This window comes from Pantherophis guttatus, chromosome 7 (genome assembly GCF_059756535.1).
Source record: "Pantherophis guttatus breed Tessera chromosome 7, ASM5975653v1, whole genome shotgun sequence".
Lineage (NCBI taxonomy): Eukaryota > Metazoa > Chordata > Lepidosauria > Squamata > Colubridae > Pantherophis > Pantherophis guttatus.
The window spans coordinates 35921415-35942657 of NC_142069.1; the positions used below are offsets into that span (position 1 = coordinate 35921415).

General features: G+C 39.4%; 1 protein-coding gene across 24 annotated transcripts in view; it reads left to right on the forward strand.

The window, feature by feature from the left end:
* The window catches only part of ANKS1B (ankyrin repeat and sterile alpha motif domain containing 1B), a 301097-nt gene that overhangs the window by 232379 nt on the left and 47475 nt on the right, over window positions 1–21243 (forward strand). Inside the window, exon 1 of one of the 24 annotated variants that reach the window (XM_087873963.1) lies at window positions 17014–17432. The exons of the other annotated variants lie outside the window; for them this stretch is intronic. The gene's annotated coding sequence lies outside the window, so the exon portion shown is untranslated. Of the gene's footprint in view, window positions 1–17013; window positions 17433–21243 lie in introns of those variants that run through there. 24 annotated transcript variants of the gene reach the window in all.

Here is a 21243-nt window from a genome sequence, read left to right on the forward strand (position 1 = left end):
CAAGCCATTGAACAGATCAATCATGGGATACCAGCTTAATATTCCCTAGCTGGCTTTCATGGTGAAGGGAAACTAGAATATTTGGTCTCCCTGATTTTAATCCAATCATCCGGTTCACTCGACTTGCACTTTTAGTACATGAAGAGAAAAGATTAGCCATCACTGTTATAGCATAAGTAAAGGCGGCTAGCTATTAATGAAGATTAAGTATCTAGCAGGTGATGGGTATCTGCTGTGAAAAAATAGGGTAACTGGAGATGGAAGTTTTCAATCTTACAGCTTGCAAGAGTGAATAGAAAAAGCTACAGTAGCTTCTCTAAGCAGCCCCTCTTCCAGATGTTAATTTCCAAATGTAGCCAAATGGGGCTACCCTTGAAAAGTGTTCGGAGACTACAGTTGGTCCAGAATGCAGCCGTGCGAGTTATAGTGGGTGTGCCTAGATAAAACCACATTACACCAATTCTCCATGAGCTGCACTGGCTCCCTATTGGTCTCCGGGTGCAATTCAAGGTGTTGGTCATTACCTTTAAAGCCCTATATGGCTCAGGGCCAGGCTATCTTCGAGACCGCCTTCTACCACATAGCTCCCAGCGACCGGTAAGATCCCACAGAGTTGGTCTCCTCCGGGTCCCGTCAGCTAAACAATGTTGGCTGGTGGGCCCGTGGGGGAGGGCCTTATCTGTGGCTGCCCCAGCTCTCTGGAACCAATTACCTCCTGAGGTCCAGACCACCCCCACCCTATTGGCCTTCCGCAAAGCGGTGAAGCCGACCCCGAGCCCATCTTATCGGAGGGAGAAGGCTCCGAAAGTGAAGGAGAGGAGTTGGCCAGGCCTCCTTCTCCAGGACCCTCCTCTCTGGCAATGCCTCATGTGTCTCCCGAAGGAGAAGAGATTGACCAGGAGCCAGGTATCGCCGAGCAGTCGCAATCAGACAGTGACGGAGATAAGTCTTAGCTGGATCCACGCTAGCGTCGGAGAGACAAGCGCACGCAGCAGAAAAGGAGGCGTGCCAGAGATTAAGCTGAGTCACTGGACCACACCCCACAGGGGATAAAAGGGGGTGTGGTGGCCATTCAGGCTCTGTGACGGACAAAACTAAACAACTAGCGAGTCGCATTGTATCTCTGAAACTACGTTATCTCCCTGCCTTGGATTTAATACAGACTGGACTTGACAATTCTGTGGCTTTGTGTATTTGTTTTGGTTTATCTGACAGAGAAGGAACACTTCCCTCTGTGAGTAAAGTTCTTGGCAAGCAGCTACTGGGTTGCTGCCAATCCTGTTATCGAAGGAATTTATTGTCTGCAAGTTTTATTTAACCCCTGGCTGACTGTTTGTGTGCGTGTGTGTGAGACGGGGACAGAACAGATCTTGCGAGACCCGGACACAAATTGGAGTGCATGAGTTTTAACGATTTTAAAGTTTTTAATGTTTTAATGTTTTTCTTTTTAACATTTTTTATGGGATTGTTCGCATTGTTTTATTCTTTGTTGTAAGCCGCCCAGAGTCCCTTGGGAGTTGGGCGGCATAGAAATGCGACAAAATAAAAATAAATAAATAAATGGGATACCAGCTCAATATTCCCTGGCTGGCTTTTATAGTGAAGGGAAACTGGAATATTTGGTCTCCCTGATTTTAATCCAATCATTTAACCACTATGGCAAATTTTATGATATAGAACTTAATAACTTTATGACTAATTATAATATTGGAAAGGTATATCTTCTTTTATCTCTGAATGTAGTATCACATTTGTGGAGTCCTTGGGCTCTCTGAGCTTGGTTGTTTACTTGTAGATATTTCATTAACCAACTAAGTAGCATTTTCAGTACAGAGCATCAAGAACTCCACAGTTTAACCCCCGAGCTACATGCAGTATATTCTCTTGTACTAATTCACATCATCTCAATTAGGAAATATATATACTCATACCAATAATTTCTCACACAATGGTTGCCAAATAATCAAGAGTTGTTGCTTCAGATAATACTTAAGTACACCTACAAAGGGATTAGAAGAAGACTAGCATAAAAACCTATAAATTATTATCTATAGTTTGATATATCTGTTTGTACCAAAATTTATTAGGTATTTTTGTTGTTTCTGGGAATAGGTAATAGTATAGGAAGGTAGCTGTGAAAATATCTATTTTGTCCTTTTCTTCTATGTAAAAAGAGGTTTCAGTATAGAAAGTTGCGTTGTTCATCTACTATCATTAATGTAGTGACTTTCAGAAAAGAAAGGGAAGGGAAGGGAAGGGAAGGGAAGGGAAGGGAAGAACTTTATTGTAGTACAATGATATTCACAAATCATATGTTCCTAGATGTCCCTTTTTGACAATTCAATCCCCCTCCCAAAGGTAAAGGAGGAGAAAAGAGGGAGAAAAGAAAGATATCCACAAGTGCATAACCCTCAGATATTAATAAAATTAATCATATACACTCATATTTTATTTATTTATATTTATCCTGCTTTTATTATTTTTGCGAATAACTCAAAGCAGTGAATATACCTCATACTCCTTCCTCTTCCTATTTTCCCCACAACAATAATCCTGTGAGTGGATTGGGCTGAGAGAGTGACTGGCTAAAATTTACCCAAATGGCTTTTATGCCCTCAGGTGGGACTAGAATTCACAGTCTGCCAGTTTTTAGCCTGGTGACTTGACCACTAAATCAAACTAGCTATATTATATGTTATAACACTAAATTACTGATATAAGCAGTAATATAAGGAAAGAAGCAATCCATGATAAGTGGCCAAGGAATATGATTCATCCTTGGGCCTTTGATTCATTACCCAAATTCCCTTCTCAGTACCAACTTTGGAAATAGGGAGACTACTTTCACACTTTTAAAGTGGCTTCCACTCTAAAATCACAAAGTGTTTGTAGCAAGCTCTCCTACTTTTGCTCCATTCTGTTCTGCTTCAGAGTGCTCATCTTGAAAACATGAGCGATAGAGACATTCATCAATGTATTTCATGTGGTTGGCAACCTACCACTACCCTATAAAGATCCTACATAATACCATGAAAAACAAAATCTTGGAGTGGTCACCTAATTTGAAATAGATTACACTTGATTTGTTTTAATAAGTGAAGAACAATAGAAGTCTCATGCAGTCTTCAACTCTGAAAGCACTGCAGAATCTGCCCCAATTACTATAGGTAGTTTACTGTTTATGGTATCAATGGTGTTTCAAAGAGTTATATTGTTTTCAAAATGCTGCCCTCAAAAATCATTGAAGACTTTGCTTCTTGCATCTACGATATCAGTTATATGGGAAGTAATCCATTGTGCTAAACTATTGGCACAACCTATTCATCATGCAGAACTGGCAGTTTTTATTCTGCTGTCACACATGGTGACCTGTGGCAGCCAATTGGTGTACCATGGGGCTTGAGTGTACATGCATTTCAATTAACTATTGTGCTGCTGTTAATTTTAATCAAATATGACCTGCACCATGGATATGACTGATCTTTTACTGGAATTTTGGATTTGGGGACTATATGTTATAAAACAACTTGAATTCTCTCTTACAAACTTGTAGGTGAAATATAGTTCTCATACATGTTTAATATCTTACCATAATGTTCAGCAATTAAATAATGCTTTTAGAAAACAAAAACAATTGGGAAAAATTGTTGTAATACTTGTTAAAACTTTTTAATAAAAAATTTTTTTTTTATGGATTCAGTTTAGCATAACTTTTCAGCTTTAAAGACACTGAATCTAAGATTTTGGATTTGATTTATGGTTTAAACACTGCAAAGAAATAGGATAATTTTTCTTTTTCAGTGATATAAATGCCAAGTAAGAGCATGGCGAAGTAAGAACAATAAGGATCAATTCTTTAATTATAGGAAAGAAAATTGTATAGTATAAATACAAGGAAGGCAGTTAATTGTGAATTTATTGAGTCAACTTACTAATGTAATTTGCCTTTTTTATATAGCTTTGTGGGATTCAAACTGAAAGGAAGCTTCTGAATTTGGGTAAAATAAGAAAGAAAGGGTTGCATCAGTAGGCATCCACATCCTGTATGCTTTTAATTGTCTTGGATCTTAGCATCATGGGTAGAACCTGTTGCTGATCCTAAGTTATCTAACCAAAGTTTTTGCTCAGTAAAGAAAATGCAGTGCAAGATGCAATGTAAGAAAGAGCATCAGAAAATAATTCAGTTCTTTTTATTATGCACCAGTGGTATTTTGGTAGCTAGTGGTGCAATAAATTTAAATAGAATAGCAACAACAACTCTTTTGCATGACTTTATAGATATTTGAGACCACTCTAATATCTCACTTAATCTTCTCTAGGATATCCGCTCTTCTGTCCGCTCTCTTGTAAAATTTACTTCCCCTCACCATTCTTATTGTTGCTCTCCAAGTATTCTCCCATTTATCAGTGTTCTTCCTGAAATGTGGTTCCTAGGATGAGACTAAATATTCCAAACATGGCCTAATGCACAACAGAGCAGAACTAATAATTCTGTAAACATCTGTTGATACAATTTAAAATTATGTTTATTAGACTGTTGGCTTATATTTAATTTGTGACTGACTAAAGCACATGTATTACTGGAAACATGGGTTTCTTACCCTATATAATACTATTTTTGAAATACAATGTTTTATTTGCATTTGTTAAAAAAAAATATTTTTAAGTTTGTTTTTTTTTAATTTGTCAACTCAGGCTAATTCTATCTTCTGTCAATTGGCTCTCCTGGTTTTGTGCCATCTGCCTATTTGAGATTCCTGAAAGCCTTGATTATAAACACTTTTCAAAGTTATTATCTGAATGTATTACCGGTAATTCAATTTAGTTTCTTTACTGCAAAAAGATAATATTCAGTAGAGGAAATAGATCTGTACAATGAAGGATGAGTTGGATATTTCCCCTCTTTGTAAATCAAAGAGTAGGTTTATGGTGAAGAAATACATGAGGTATCCCAAAATATATGAAGTATCCCATACACGAGGTATCCTAAAATATATCAGATATATTTTGAATGCTGTTGACATATAAATCAGAAAAGTAAGAAAGGGGAGATGGGAACTGCTGGTAGCTGATCAACCAACTCCAGTGTGAAATTCTTCCACTTGGGCCCCAAGTCAACTGGCAGAGACAGGTCTTCAGGCTCTTATGGAAAGGAATAACCCCCACATCACCATTCCTTGACTCAGAAGGGAAAACCATGTCTTCAGTTATTTAAAGAAGACTCTCAAGGTCAGAGGAAATGATATAGAGCAAGTACTATATCAGAAAATACTTTCTTCCTGTGTTCTATCAGGTGGCATTCTCTCATTGATGGAATCCACAACATTGATGGAATCCAATGCTGGCTCTGATGGATGGGCAGACATAATTGGGGAAAGATAATTCCACAAATAGCATAGCCCCCTGCCTTTAAATCAGGTCATCATCATCTTAAATTGAATCCAGAAGCAAACTGGTAGCCAATGTGGCTTGCAAAGCAGAGATGTGTAGATCTAGATGCAAACATAACTGCCCATGTCACTGCATTTTGCACCAACTGAAGTTTGTTACAGGACCCCCAGGTTGTGTACCAAGTCTTGTATATTAATAATTTGATACATAGAAGCCTATTAGGATACATATAGAGAACTTTACTTCACTTTTCTTAGTGTATGGTAGTCAATGTTTAATCAACTAGTTTCCTATTTCAACAAATTCAACAATTATGCTTGCCAATTGCAAAGCAAATCATGATTTAAAACTGCAACTTAAATTTGGATTAAAATCCTGGACCTCATCTACCCAACCATCATCCACCCCCACCCCTGATTCTGAAGATTCCAACTTGTTATCCGTTGAAACCTGGTTCTTCTCCCGATGCTAAAGCCAGGATGCTAGCTGAGTCCAACCTGTCTAGATAAAACAGATATTTTGTTTGTTTGTTTTTTTGTACATCTAGGCATACCATATATTTTATGAATGTTTTAGATGATTCTGTTATTACTATAGTCCTTTTAATTTTTGCTTTTGAATTTTGGGGCGCTTTTAGCATCCCAGAATTATAAGAACACTGAAATAAATAAATAAATAAATAAATAATGAACAAACAAATTAATAAATAGCATCAAGACTCAGGCTTGTTACAAAGAAGCATTATTTTTCATAGATATATTTGCTTCAGTCAGCACAACTATGCTAATTAGGAACCTGAATCAAACCGCTATAATTAAATCATTTTGCTAATCATAGAAGATATAATATTCTCTTTGCCAAAGAAACTCTGTACAAATTAAGTGTGAATTTATTCAGTAGGAAGAATTTTGTATTTTAATTGTCTGAATAAAAATAAAAATTACTGGAAAAAAAAGGAAGAAGATTGAAATATAATATTTAAGGTCAGAAAACCGATACAGTGCAAGAAAGATGATTTTGAAAAAGTATTTTTCAATTAATTCCATAGTGAATACTTGGCTGTATATTTTTTGCTTTTTAAGGAATCTGGTAAAAGTTTAGTAGGATTGTGTCTCTCATACGTATAATTATGTCAATCTTGCTGAAAAATAAACTGGGTCCATGATTGACAGAAATTGGTGTATTTACTGATACAACTACTGAAAGGGCGGGTGATGAAAATGACTCACTCAGCTGAGGCCCCACCATCACAACTGAGGCTGAGTTATTGAGAGGAATGCCCTAGATTGTTGGTATGGAAAATTAGTAGCAGAGTTAAGAGACTTACCCATTTTTAACCAAGGAAGATATATAAAGCTCTTACTGTAAATGGATTTGACATTATTACTTTCCCAGTCTGTGCAGATGTTCTCTTTAATGGATGACTTGCTTTCTAAGCTACCTGTGCATAATACTGTACAAATTGTGAAAGATAGAAGACGGATGTGACTGACATTGAGAGTTATTTTCTTTATATATTTCTGAATTTTCAATGGAAATTTTTTTGTTCTTAAAAGTATTTTGGGGCAGGAGGATTACCGGTACATAATAATTCAAAATAATTAACAGAGCAAATAATTCCAAATAATTGAAAAAACGGTATATACCAAACTGAATTATACTCAAGGGGAAAAATGAGAAAAGGAGAACCTGAATTCAAAATGTTGTCTTGAGAGTGTTTCTTCAATCAGCAGTTAATAGTTATGCCATCTGCATCAAACATTTATTAAAGAGGAAAAGGTTCCAAAAAAAGACAGAATAAAATGCAATTAGCTCTATTTGTTTACTAATGAATAATTATAGATTAATTCTTGGAAAATTAAAACTGCTAATATAGTTTGGGCTGTGAGGGTTTTTTTTTTTTTTTTGTTCTATTTTTAAAATGCTTGAGATGGGAGGTTATGAAATGTTTCACACGAAGTTTTTTTAGAAGTTGATTACCTAAGGAGCTTCAGAACTCAAGAGGAAATGTTTTGAAGGAAGGAGGGTTTAGATTCGTTACATACAATGCTCAGCCTGACAGATACAGACATTTATTTATTTATTTATTTATTTATTTATTTATTTATTTATTTATTTATTGGTTCGATTTATATGCCGCCCTTCTCCGGAAACTTAGGGTGGCTTACAATGCGTTAAGCAATAGCCTTCATATTTTTGTATATACCTGCTTAGTAGGGCTTTCGCTCCCCCCACCCCAAGCAGTGTTCTTTTTTATACAAAGTCAGTTTATTGCCCCCACAATCCGGGTCCTCATTTCACCTACCTTGAAAGGATGGAAGGCTGAGTCAAACTTGAGCCTGGTGAGATTAGAACTCGCAGTAATTGCAGGCAACTGGCAGCTAAATGCTATTTAACAGCGCTTTAGTCCACTGCTCCACCAAGGCTCTTTTATTTATAGGTTATTTATAGATAAATAACCTATACAGGTAGTCCTTGACTTACAACAGTTCATGTAGTGATCGTTCAAAGTTACAATGGCACTGAAGAAAGTGACATGACTTTTTCACACTTACAACTGTTACAGCATCCCCATGGTCACGGGACTAAGATTTGGATCAGGGGTGGGTTCTAAAAATTTTTACTACTGGTTCTGTGGGCGAGGCTTATTTTGTGAGCGTGGCTTGGGGGTAATGTGACTGGGTGGGCGTGGCCAACTTTTTTTTTTTTTTTAACTTTTAAAAGCATTATTTCTACAACCTTAAGAGGTTGCAGGAAAAAATGCTTTTAGAAGCCTCTGAAGATCCCAGCTGAGCTGCGCAATCATCAGAGGCTTTTTTTTTTAACTTTTAAAAGCATTTTTTCAGCCAAACAGGTTGTAAAAAAATGCTTTTAAAAGTTAAAAAAAAAGTCTCTGATGAGGTGGGCAGGGTAAGCAAGCGGCGACCGGGCTGGGGACCAGCTCGGGGGCGTGGCCAGCCAATATTATTACCAGTTTTCCGAACTACTAAATTTTTTTACTACCGGTTCGTGCAAACTGGTGCGAACTGGGAGCAACCCATCACTGATTTGGATGCTTGGCAACTGATTCATATTTATGATGGTTGCAGTGTCCCAGAGCCATGATGTGATCCCTTTTTGCAATCATCTGAAAAGCGAAGTCAACGGAGAAATCAGATTCACTTAACAACCATGTTATTAATTTAATAACTGCAGTGATTCACTTAACAAATTGGAAAGAAAGTCGTAAAACAGTCGTAAAACTTAACAAATTTCTCACTTAACAACATAAATTTTGGGCTCAATTGTGGTCGTAAGCTGAGGACTACCTGTACTTAGTCATCTCAGTATCTATAGTATTTATAAGATTGTTTCCCGTCTCCCTTTTGTTCTTGTGGCTCTTTGTTATCTTTCCATTTTTTATAGATTTTTCTTAAAATATAATCTCCAGAATTACTGTAAACATATTACTCAGGGAGAAGGCTGACCACTAAAAAATACAGTACAACTATTGCTTTCAACGATTTGGAAACTGTCTAAATATTTTAATCCACAATGGTATTTTCTTTTTAGCAGCCATATCACCTTCTATTCATTCAAATAATTAACAAAATACCCATATCAAGACTGAACTTTGTGACAACTAGCTTGATGTCCCGTCCTTTGAGTTTGCTGGAGATCTCCCGATGCACATTCTTTACATATGGCTTTCCATTTGCTATGAATCCACCTAATACATTTGTCTTTGTTTGAGGCATAAGACACAAATATGTACAAGATTGCCTACTAACAGAGGTGAACTTGTCCCTATAAAACATTATTGTTATATATGAAACAGCAAAAGTCACCCATAAGCTCTGTTTTTTCTTCAAATGATACGTATCATTTGCCACAATATTTATTTATTAGTTCAATTTATATGCTGCCCTCCTCCGAAGACTCAGGGCGGCTTACAATGCACTTATAGGAATAGCCTTCATTCTTTTGTATATACCTGCTTATTAGGGCTTTTAGCCCCCCATAAGCAGTGTTTCTACAAAGTCAGCTTATTGCCCCCACAATCCGGGTCCTCAATTTACCTACCTCGGAAGGATGGAAGGCTGAGTCAACCTTGAGCCTGGTGAGATTTGAACTCGCACTAATTGCAGGCAGCTGGGAACTAAGTGCTACATAACAGCACTTAGTCCGCTGCACCACCAAGGCTCTTATATATTATATATCAATATATAATTGATATGTTACAATAATGGTTACAGACTTCTGGAAAAGAAAGAAACCAACAGATTCTAGTCAGAAACGTGGTTTTGGCTTGAGCAAAGGAACCAACAGCAGGCAAAAAGCTTAGAAATAGGAATCTAAAAATGTCCAGCACATAGGCAGAAATAGGTAAATTTCTGGTACAAACGCAGAAAGCATAAATCTATGGCTAAAATGTGCAAAGTTACAAAAACAATTCAAGAACAGATACAATGCCAAAAAAGAATGAATCTGAAGATTATTTATAGGTTCAATTAACATGAACAGGGTAAGTCATCACGAGAGGCTGGATTGAAATAATACCTATTAATGGAATCACCACCACCTATAAAAATGGATACGGCACTGCTGTACAAGTCTTTCTAATAACTGAAAATAGCTGCAAGAAATTGAAACCTAAGTTAAACCAGTACCAAGAAGCCATTCATATCCAGCCTTTCATTGAAGACCTAATAGTATCACAAAGTAGCTGTTAACTCACTTTGAAATGGTAAGGCACTCAATATGATAGTAACAAATCCACAAAGAACTCAACCTAAATCCTCAACCTAAAACCATGTAAAAAATTACAAATAGTCAATTGTGTTGATTCAGGCATATTGATGGTTCCATATTATCACAGAAAAATGCCTCCATGGTTCAGCAGATATAAAGAATCTTTCATGATACTGGGTATCATGTAACTCTTAGTAAAGATGCTGCTATACAAATTACACAGAGCAGATGTGTAATCAAGAAGCCAAACAGAATAACTAAACAGAACTGTGTTGGCCGTTGTATAAATAGGTTGTTTTATTTAGAAAGAGAAGGATATAAGAAAGACAGTATTTAGCAAAAGTTGAACTTACCCTTTTTGTTCCAGACCAGATTTGAGTCCAAGCTCTTAATGAACACTATCAATTCATCTTTTGTATCATTGCTTGAACATAAATGAGCAATATACTTACCCATTGCATACAGAAGTTAATATATAATGAAAGTATCTACGGAATAGCTAGGGGCATTTTATTAAAATAGATTGAAGGTAGAAAGACTAAATATTTCATAAATCATTACAATAATGTGATCTGTATTATAATAATTACATTATCCTCAATGTGTTCTAAACTCAGGCTTTTTTAATCTCTTGGGATTTACATTGGGTTTTGCATTTTGTCATTTGTTCTGTAGTACTATATTTCATACAGAAAAAAATTAGATTAGATACATTTTAAAAATATTAAAATTTATTTATTTATTCCATTTATCTCAGATACAGGACTCTGAGTGAGTAACAATGATTAAAAACAAGATAAATTATTATAACAAACTAATAAATAACATATAAAGGTAGTCAACTTATGACCACAATTGAACCCAAAATTTTTGTAGCTAAGTGAGGCATCTGTTAAGTGAGTTTTGCCCCATTTTATGATCTTTCTTGCCACGGTTGTTAAGTGAATGACTGTACTTGTTAAATGAGTAACACAGTTGTGAAGTAAATCTGGCTTCCCCTTTGACTTTGCTTGTCAGAAGGTGATCACATGACCACGGAACACTGCAACCATCATGAGTCAGTTGCCAGGCATCTGAACTTGATCACATGACTATGGGGATGCTGTAATGGTTGCAATATGAAAAACAGTCATAAGTCACTTTTTTCAGTGATATGATAACTTCGAACGGTCATTAAATGAACTGTTGTAAATTGAGGACTACCTGTATAACAGCTAGATTAAAAGACCAACCAATACAACAATTAATACAACCATGACATGAACTCAACTCTATTGCCACATCCCTATGCTTAGTAAAAAACCCAAAACTTTAAGATCTTACAAAAGACCAATAGGGTTGGGGCAAATCTAATCTTTGGGGGAATGTTGTTCTAGAGAGTGGAAACCACAACTGAAAATGTTCCCAGAGAATGCCTCTTCTGTCAGATCTGACAGGATGGGTAGACACAACTGGGGACAGAGAGTCCAAATATAAATACAAATCTAAAGCAACCAATTTTCTTCAAATAGTCTTAGACCTGGGAAATTCCCATATTATAAAACTACCGTATTTTTCGGAGTATAAGACGCACCTTTTTACCCCCCAAAAGGGGGTGAAAATTTAGGTGCGTCTTATACAACGAATGTAGCTCTGCCCACCCACTGGCCCCCACCCTTTGTCCTGTGCCTCGCAGCAGTTACCTTCTTGCAAGCAAACAGCAAGAAAAAACAGCCCCTTTCAGCTTCAGCATAGGTTAATTAGCATAAGTTGATTAGAGCGGCCTCCCGACTCTCAGCTGATTTGCTCTCAGCTGTTTTGCGCAGGGCTCTCCTGCTTGCTGCAAAAAGTGCTGGAGCAGATTTTTTTCCCCTAGCTATGCTGAAAAAACGAAACTGAAAGTAAAGCAGGTTCTTTGCTGCAATGTGACAAAATGAGGCAGAGAGATTTCTTTTTCTTTTTCCTCACCAAAAAAGGTAGGTGCAAACAATGGGAAATTTATGGCAAAAGAAGAGAGTTCAAGATTTTAAAACACAAAAGAAAAAAAGCTCTATTTAACTAGGGAATTGTAATAATTGAGATACTATTAATTGTATATTGTGTTGAAAGCAGAAATGGTTAAGTTGTGGTTTGGAGGAATATATGGGGGAAATTATTTGGTTTATTATTATTGGTAAATATAATTAATTAATTTGTAAGAAATTGGATTGCATGGAAATAATTGGAATATTCATGTTCATATTGATTAATATACAAAAAACATAGTTATAACTAATTGATTTATATAAAAATGTTGAATTTGTATTAAACAATTGTAATATTAAATAATTAACCAATGTGAGGATGGATATAAAAATAGATGACAATGGGAAGGGGTATAATATAGAATAGAAGGGAAAAATTGAATTTGATTAAGATTAGAGATGAGAATGAAGGGTAATATTGGTTTTTTAAAAAAAATAGATGAGGAATAAATATGGCAAAAAGGAAATATAGAAATTGTAAATTTAATTGAAATGACTAAACACTGTTTAAATTTGTGAACCAGCCAAACACTCTGTTCAAAGAAGATACATTGTATGTTTGTATGTGTGTTTGTCTAAAAAATAAAAAAAAACTTTAAAAATAAAAACAACCAAAAAAGGTAGGTGCATCTTATACTCCGGTGCATCTTATATTCCGAAAAATACGGTATATGGCTAACTGTTGTTATTTGCAGATATTAATTAACTATATGTCACAATGGACAAATAACCACTGTTTAAGACTTTGGTAAAAAGACTACCACACAATCTTTTGACAATCCTTTGTTTGCCATTATAATATGAATGATTGGGAATCCAGTATTTTATTCATAGCTTTATTTCTGATCACTTCATATGTTTCATCAGAAGGCAGAAGTATCTGATGTCAAATTAAGTTAATGTAGAAGATATTGCAGGTTTTGAAATCGCATTGAATGCAGAGTTTTAAAAGTGAATGCCAGCATTTAGTTTGTACACAGAAATGAATCTGAGGCCAGTGAAGTTTGTTCAACATTATCTAATATGCGCCATTATGATCTAGTCCCAGATATGTCTTGAAATGATGTCTTGGAGTTGCCTTTAAGCCTGAGCTGGAAGTCCAGGTTGTCAATCTAAGTGATTTTTAAAACTGAAGAGTGCTTTTCAGATTTTGAATGAAAAATGTATGAGAAAAATAATGAGTCAAAGTTTATCAGTGTCAACAGTAGATCAGAAAATACATATTTTATGAGTAATTAAATTAACCAATGTGCTTTTATTAGTTTTCTTGGTTTATGTATACAGAAGGTAATTTGGGGGTCAAGGACCTGATGGCTTTTATTTGAGGATAAAATATTGTATTTTGCAATTTAATCTAATATTATTAACACTGTTGGTCCGAAGTATAATATTAAATGGAAAACAAAAGTACTTACCAATTTTTAACTTTTGTTGAGATTGAGCTTCAAATAGTTGAGAATTCAATAGTCGACAATTATTTTCAATCATTTTTAGCATTATTTATCTGAATATTATGTAAAAGAGATCTAGGTGATAAAAACATAAGGAATTTTCCTGGACCCAGTCATAGGTCTATCTAAACTAGCATTGAACTTTATAAAGTAAAGAACTGGAGGCATCTGGGAACCTCACAAGCCTGGACTGGACCACCCCCGCTCCTGGCACATGATGGCCTCGTAGGCCCGTTTTTCTTTCTTACCTGTTCCAGATCCTCTCTATGCATCTGGGAAGGGAGAAAACAGCCTTTCCCATCCCTTGGAGGCCCTACGGAGGCTGAAAGGGCCCATTTCCCAACTCTCGGTGGGACAGGAAGTGACCTTTTTTGCTGTCCCCAGCCTCCAGAACCTCTCTAGGAGTCTCTTGGAGCCTCTCTAGGAGTCTCTAGGAGCCTCTCTAGGAATCTCTGGAGGCTGGGGACAGGAAAAAACGTCACTTCCTGTCCCACCGGGAGTTGGGAAATGGGCCCTTTCAGCCTCCGTAGGGCCTCCAAGGGAGTTGGAAAGCAGGTAAGAAAGAAAAACGGGCCTTCCCCCCCCCGCGGCCCTCCAGAGGCAGGAAACAGTCTGTTTCCCTACTTCTGGTGGGCCCAGAAGGCCCGAAAATCAGCTGGCTGGCACGCGCATGCGCCCCAGAGCTGAGCTGGCGTGCCCACTAATATGGCTCTGTGTGCCACCTGTGGCACGTGTGCCATAGGTTCGCCATCACGGTTATAGGCTTTCTTTGTAATGGTATTGTTTGGTCTAATTGATTTTGTGGTAGTTTTTCTACCTTTACTTCTATTAAGGTATTCCATATGTGGTCTTATCACAGATTTATAGACAGTATTTGAGTTGTATTGTGTCAATATCAATGTCAGCTTTACTTCAGTTCCCTTTGCGTAGCTCTTTGGGTTAGATGTGTGTTTGATATTCCTGCTAAGTTACAGTATTGTAAGTTCAAAAGTCATCTACATATAAAGAGAAATATAGACTTGTTTGGAGTGGGGGGACAATATTTATCACTTTACACTTATTTATATTGAACAGATTGGGTCTATGAACAATTACTTGCTTGCCTGAATTTTCCTATTAAAGATGTTACAGTTGCTAAACAGAATATATTTATTAAAATAAGTAGAGGTAGTCCTCCACTTACAACCATAATTGGCCCGGAATCTTGGACATTACGTGAAGTGGTCGTTAAGTGAGGTGCCACATTTGCTTTGCTGAACAATGGTAATCCTGGCTCTCACAGTTGTGGTTGTTAAACTACCATACAGATCATTAAGTGGAGAGCCTGGATCTCTCCCTGCCCCAGTGGGAAGAATGATGGCATTTGCTTGAGCTTTTGCCAGACTTAGAATTCTGTTCCTCAGTGTGTTGGATGAATGGACCTCAAATATGGTCAAAACATTAGTGAACTCTATTGTTTTGGAAGATTCAGAATGCTGCCTTTTGCTAGCATTTTCCCCTCCGAAAGTCAGCATTCTGAAAGTCATAAATTTATACAGTCATAAATGCAAACAGTTTGCCAAGCACCCAAAATATGGTCATGTGACATTTTATGACAGCCAGAAGTACTTTACAGGCTGTAAAGCACCTGTTCTGAGGCCACTGTTGAGTGTAAACTGTCATTAAATGATCAATCATAAGTCAAGGGTTACCTGTAGCTCTACGGGATTTTTACTTGTAGCTGTTTAATTGTTTAATATTACATGTCCAAAGATTTATATTGAACTAAAGAAAAATATTACATGAAGACATCCTGGACAAAAATATATAAAAAGTATAAATCATGAAAACTGGAGCAAACTTTATTAAGCTGAGATGTTTCATTACTCATCCAAGTAGTTTCTTCAGTCAAAATGAAATTTTTTTGGTTAGGCATAGAGTCAGAGCATTATTGGAATGTATTAACTCTGCCATACCGACTGCAAATTTTTTTGGCTTAGGCATAGATAATAGTTTCCATGATTTAACCTTTTTAGATACTTTTGGCCTGAAAATCAACTTTTCATTTTACAAAGTGCGTTTCATTTTGGGGAGAAACTCCCTGTGGTCAGTAGGGCAGACTTAGTACATTCCAATGACCCTCTGATTCTATGCCTATCCAAACAATTTTCATTTTGACTAAAGAAGTTACTTGAAGTAACAAAGCATCTCATCTTAATAAACTTTGCTCCGGTTGCCGTGATTTAACCTTTTTAGATAATGAAAAATATATTGGGGCTTTTGGAGAAAAGATATATATTTTCTTTGCATGCTTATATTCCACCATCATCTCTTCGGAGGATTCTCTTCAGAGGTATGCCAGTGTGTGTGTATTAGCATTGTTGAAGCCATATTTTTATAGACATCTTAATAAAGTGAATCAAGGAAGTGCATAACAACTTAAAAGCAAAAGTGAAAAATGCACCCTTTTATCCTTCTGAAAGTTTATGAAGAATAGGTCTTCCCACAAGCATTGGGCTAGGATGGGGCTGAGCTAAATCAGGGTGTCCATGATATAGTGAGAAGGGTTGATTTGTTTGCATTAATATTTATTGTTGTGAGGCCCCTATCACTGGGTGCAATAGGCAGTGATAAGTCTTGTAAATAACCAACCAACCAACCAACCAATCAACCTAGGGTCTCCAGTCTCCACCTGATCGCTGGCCTTCTCTTAGCTGCTATACATTAGCCTACTCAGAGAAAACACAGCGGGGACCAGGTAGCAAAGATCTCAGAGCATTATTTCCTCCTTTACTTCCTCCTCCCCTGGCTTTTTTCTGTGGCTAGGATAGTTGTGCTCTGGATTGGGTGGGATTACCAAGAATCTCTTTAAATAGCAGGAAATTTGCTCCCTACTCCTTAAACTATCATCCTGCAGTTCTGGAGAGGAAGAAACATTCCTCTATTCCCCATCTTCGGTTTGAGTGTGTTCGCTGCGCTATGAAAGTGTATGTATTGAAAAACGGTCTAACGCAATTTCCAGGGGGCAGGACTCTTCTTATGTCATTTTTTTTTTTTTTTTGGTTCCTGTTTCCTTGGTATATCAAGAAATGGGCACCATTTTTCCGCGGTGCATCAGATGGCTATTTGCTTCCTGCGATCAGGAGAGCAAAAGAAAGATTGCATTGTTACTGCAGTGAGGTTCCCTGAAATAGGACGCCCTGAAGCAGCAAATACACCCATCCTAGAATAGGGATCGGGACGCGGCAACGCGCCATAACTCGAACCGGCTACCGTACTGCAGAACTCTGCCGCTGGTTTTTAAACCCGCCGGTTACTGCCGAGCGATGCCAGGCTTCCCGGGCGATTCTCAGTAGGGATGAGCAACAGGATTAGGGACTCAGCAACCGCAATAGCCCAAACTGTCGGGGGGGGAGGGGGGGCTCGCGGCTAAAGACCCATCCTCCCCTACCGGTCGGAAGCTCCGAGGTTCCCCTTTGTGCCCCGACCTCGGGGCGTTCTGCGCGCTCTCGCGTTTTTGAGGAAGCGGGAGCGCCAGCAGCTCCCAGCCTTCTTTCTCCCGGCTCAGGCTCGGGGAAGCAGCCGGTGTCGGCGGGACAGCAACCAAGCAGCCTTGCGGGGGCTGAGGTCGGGCAGAGAAGCGGCTGTCGCCGCAGCAGGAGGGTCATTTAAGCGGCGGCATGTGGGCGCCCCTCGAGCAGCTCCTTCCCTCTCCCTGTGCAGGCGGGAGCGGAGGAGACACTGGGAGAATATCCATAGTAACAGGGGATGCGAGAGGAGGGAGGCGCGGCGCTGCGCAGCGGTAGTTCGGCAACGTGCCCTCCCGCAACCGGCGCGGCGTGCTCCGAGACTCCTCCGCTCCGCACGGGAAAGCCCGGTGAGTGATGAATGGCCGAGGCCCTCGGCGGGACAAAACGGGGAGGCGGGCGGCGCGGAACGGCTTCTGGCTCAAGCGCGAGCGGGCGGCGGGAGCGCGGGAAAGGAGGACCCGAGGACGCGCGTTCGTCCTCCCCCTCCTTTTTTTCCCGCTCTCCTTCCTCCCTCGGCTGTGGCGGGCGGGAGGTGTGGGGGGCCGATATCTCGGTTCGGTTCGGCTGCGGCGCCCCTGCCTAGGTCGCCGGGAAGGAAAAATGCATAAAGGCGGAGAAGCATCGCTGCGGAATAGAAATATCCCCGGCTTGGCTGGCGGCCCCCGCCTGCTCGCGCTCGCCTCGCTTCAGTCACGGCAGCTGCCGCCGCCGCCGCCGCCTTGCTGCGCCTAGGTGAGAGGAGCGGCTGATGAGTAAGCGAGGGCGGGATGGCTGCCTCTGCATGCGCGGCTCGCAGGGAGGGCTGGGCCCCAGGACAACCTGAAAAGGGGACCCGCGGTGAGGGGAGGGGAGTCCGGTTGGAAGGCACCTGTCCCGTTGCCACCTGCCACCAGTTCTGGGCTGTTGCGAAGTGGACGTCAGCTCCCGGTGGCAGTTTCGGGCTCTTTCTCTCTCCCCGCCCCCGTCCCCTCCGAGCGCCAGGCCTTCAGGAATGTCGCGGTGCCTAAAAATAGTCCATTGGAAAGAAAGGGGGGAAAGTGGCAAAATGCAGAGAGACAAAGGCGCCGAATATGCGTGCCTCTCCTGCTCTTCTGGAGAGCGCCTGAACTGAGGGAAGGCGTCTTACTAGGAATGACGTGCTGGAGGGGGAGGTTTCGTCGTCTCGGGGTGCAGTGATGCCGGGGGGACGACGACGTTATTTTCAGTGGGTTTCTTGCCTGTATTTTAAAGCTATGGTTAAAAGCGGGCATGCACTTTTCAGTGGTTGAGCACTGGAGAGTCTTAAGGGGAAGTTAGATTCCAATATTTATTTATTTATTTATTTATTGCTCCGAGCTATTCTCCGTTGTTAGATTGTAAAGTTTCATGTTGTTGGCTTGCCTAGGACTGCGCGGCTTTCAAAGTTCCCAGGAATAGAGGCGTCCGATGCAGAAGTGAGTCTCAGACTTGTAGAGTTGCTGTTCCTTTTTGCTCTTATTATTTTCAAAGGCATGGGGGTAATGACTTGATCCACAGGTGACATTCTATAGATTGAAATCAGAGATCATCATTAACCCAGAAGGCTTATTATCTCAAGGTAACAGTGAGTTCAGGGTGCAAACCTTTATAGTGTAACCACTGTCTAGTAGAACGGTGGCTAAGTGGAATACTGCTGCATTTTCAAAGATGGAATACTTTTAGGTCTCATAAACTATTATTTTAGAATATTACAGTTCCACTTAATTCAGTGGGATTAAGTTAAGTAATTGATGAGCTTGCTTCTTAGTTGTAATTATGTGTCAGGTTATGAGCACATTTACTCGGAAAAATATTCTATACACATATATTTGCAATATATTTTATTGCAAATTGTATTCTGCAAATATTTTTCCTCCACATATTTTCCCTGCGGACATTTGTAATCAGAAAGGATATATGAAGCAGTTTCTATTTTTTTCAAATAGTAAACATACATAGAACTTGTAAGAGTTTGAATATATAGTATGATTTGACTAGTGAAACAAATTTTCACTTCTCTTGTATGAGCTGGAGTGACTGATTTTTTTAGTTGTAATGAAAACAAGACATGGTTTATACATGAAACCAATACATTTAGCTGTATCGAAAGTAATATGAAAATTCAAAGCAATATTTGAGCAACAAGAACAAATACACCAATCAACTGCTGGGAAGTAAGAAGAAAATGGTATGAGAAAAAAGTGTTCTTTATTGAACCAAAAGTCCCAATATGTTTCCAGGGACTACTTCTACATCAGAACACTAGAAAAACAGTTGAAATGATTTGCTTACAATAAGTGGAATTAGTTAGAAATATACATGTATAGAAACAATTACCTAATGTATACAGATACAATATAGAAACAACACATGTAGTATGAAGGAAAAGGCAAAATAATATGAAACATTTAAAAAGAATGCAAATATATATTTTGACAATAAATAAAATAGATGATGCATATTTTCTAAAGGAAGCACCCTGGTGTCTTACATTTTACATATGTTATATAGTTCTAATTTGTTTAATTAATTGTAAAATTATTTATAGTACTTTCGTTGATGATCTTTGGCGAGAGCAGAATGGGGGTAGTGCAACCATCAATCATGGCAACCTTTTGGGTTGGCTATGGGGCTGGGGTTGAATGGCACAGTCTTGCACTGGTTTGGCCGGTCCCAATCAGTGTTAATAGGAAGTGAGAGGTCCAGCCCTTGGCTGCTATCTTGCGGTGTGCCACAGGGCTCGGTATTCTCTTCATTCCTTTGTAACATCTATATGAAGCTACTGAGTGAGATCATCCGTCACCATGGGGTGAGGTATCTGCAGCACACTGACGATACCCAACTCAGTATTTCCACCCCTGGTGACCAGGTGATGCTGTTGCTGCCCTCTCTTGGTGCCTGGAGGCTGTGGGGCTGGATGGGGGACAACAGGCTTCAACTGAACCCCGACAAGACCAGATGGCTTTGGGTTCACGGGACCCTAAAATCTGGGACTTTGCCAGGTTTAATTCTGAATGGGATGACACTACCCCAGATGGATCCAGTCCACAACTTGGGGGGTTCTCCTTGAACTTGCCATTCCTGCTTAAGAGGAAGTGGCAGTCGCAGCTAGAAGACCTTCATGCAATTTCAGGTTGTGCACCAGTTGCAGTCTTTCCTAGATCAGGAATCTCTGCGCTCAGTCATTCAGGCCCATCATCTCACAGTTGAACTATTGCAATGTATTCTACTTGGGGCTACCCTTGAAGAGCATTTGGAAGCTTCAGCTGGTGCAGAGTACCGCAGCGTGGGTGGTTATTGGGGCCCCAAGAATGGCTAATGTAACATCACTGCTCTGTGAGCTGCAGTGGCTGCCGGTCTGCTTCCAAGTGCAATTCAGATTGTTGGTAATCACCTTTAAAGCCTTTCATGGTATGGAGCCAGACTACTTGAGGAACCATTTCATTCCACTGGGATTGGCCCATTCCATGGCAAGGGAGCCATACTGCGGGCCCTGTTGCCCTGAGTATTTCAGCTGGCCCTGTTCGGGAGAAGGCCTTCTCTGCTGTTGCACCTGCCCTCTAGAACATCTTGCCCCCCCCCCAGCTAATGGGGTTTGCTCTCATTTTATATACTTGTAGCTTACCTTTTCAATGTTGGTGGAAGTGATTTTGGTAGTTCCTTGATTGGATGCTCTGCTAACTTTCTGCCTGTTCTACATAGTCTGCAATATGTTGTCTGTATATTGTAGACAATTCCTGTTTTTTCTTCTGGGACTGCTGAGTCTTTTGGTTTACTTTGAATGTTTTGGAGGGCTTTAATTGGTTTGTGTGCTACCGTGATGCCATGTTGTTGTAATATTCTGTTGGTAGTTTCTGAGATGTTTTTAATGTATGGCAGTGTTATTCCTTTCACAGCTTTTGTTGATTGTGTTATATTGGGTTGAGTGGTCAGGCATATTTTTTATGAAATTGCGTGGAAATCCATTTTGTTGGAAGAGGTTGTATAGATCAGGGCCCCCAAACCTTTTGGGTACCAGGGCCTGGTTCCGTGGAGGTGATTTTTCCACGGACTGGGGGTGGGGGCGTGGTTTCATGTGTTACCTTGATCCTGCACATGTTAGTTTATAGTTTAGTTTAGTTTATTTGATTTGTATACCGCCCTACTCCCGAAGGACTCAGG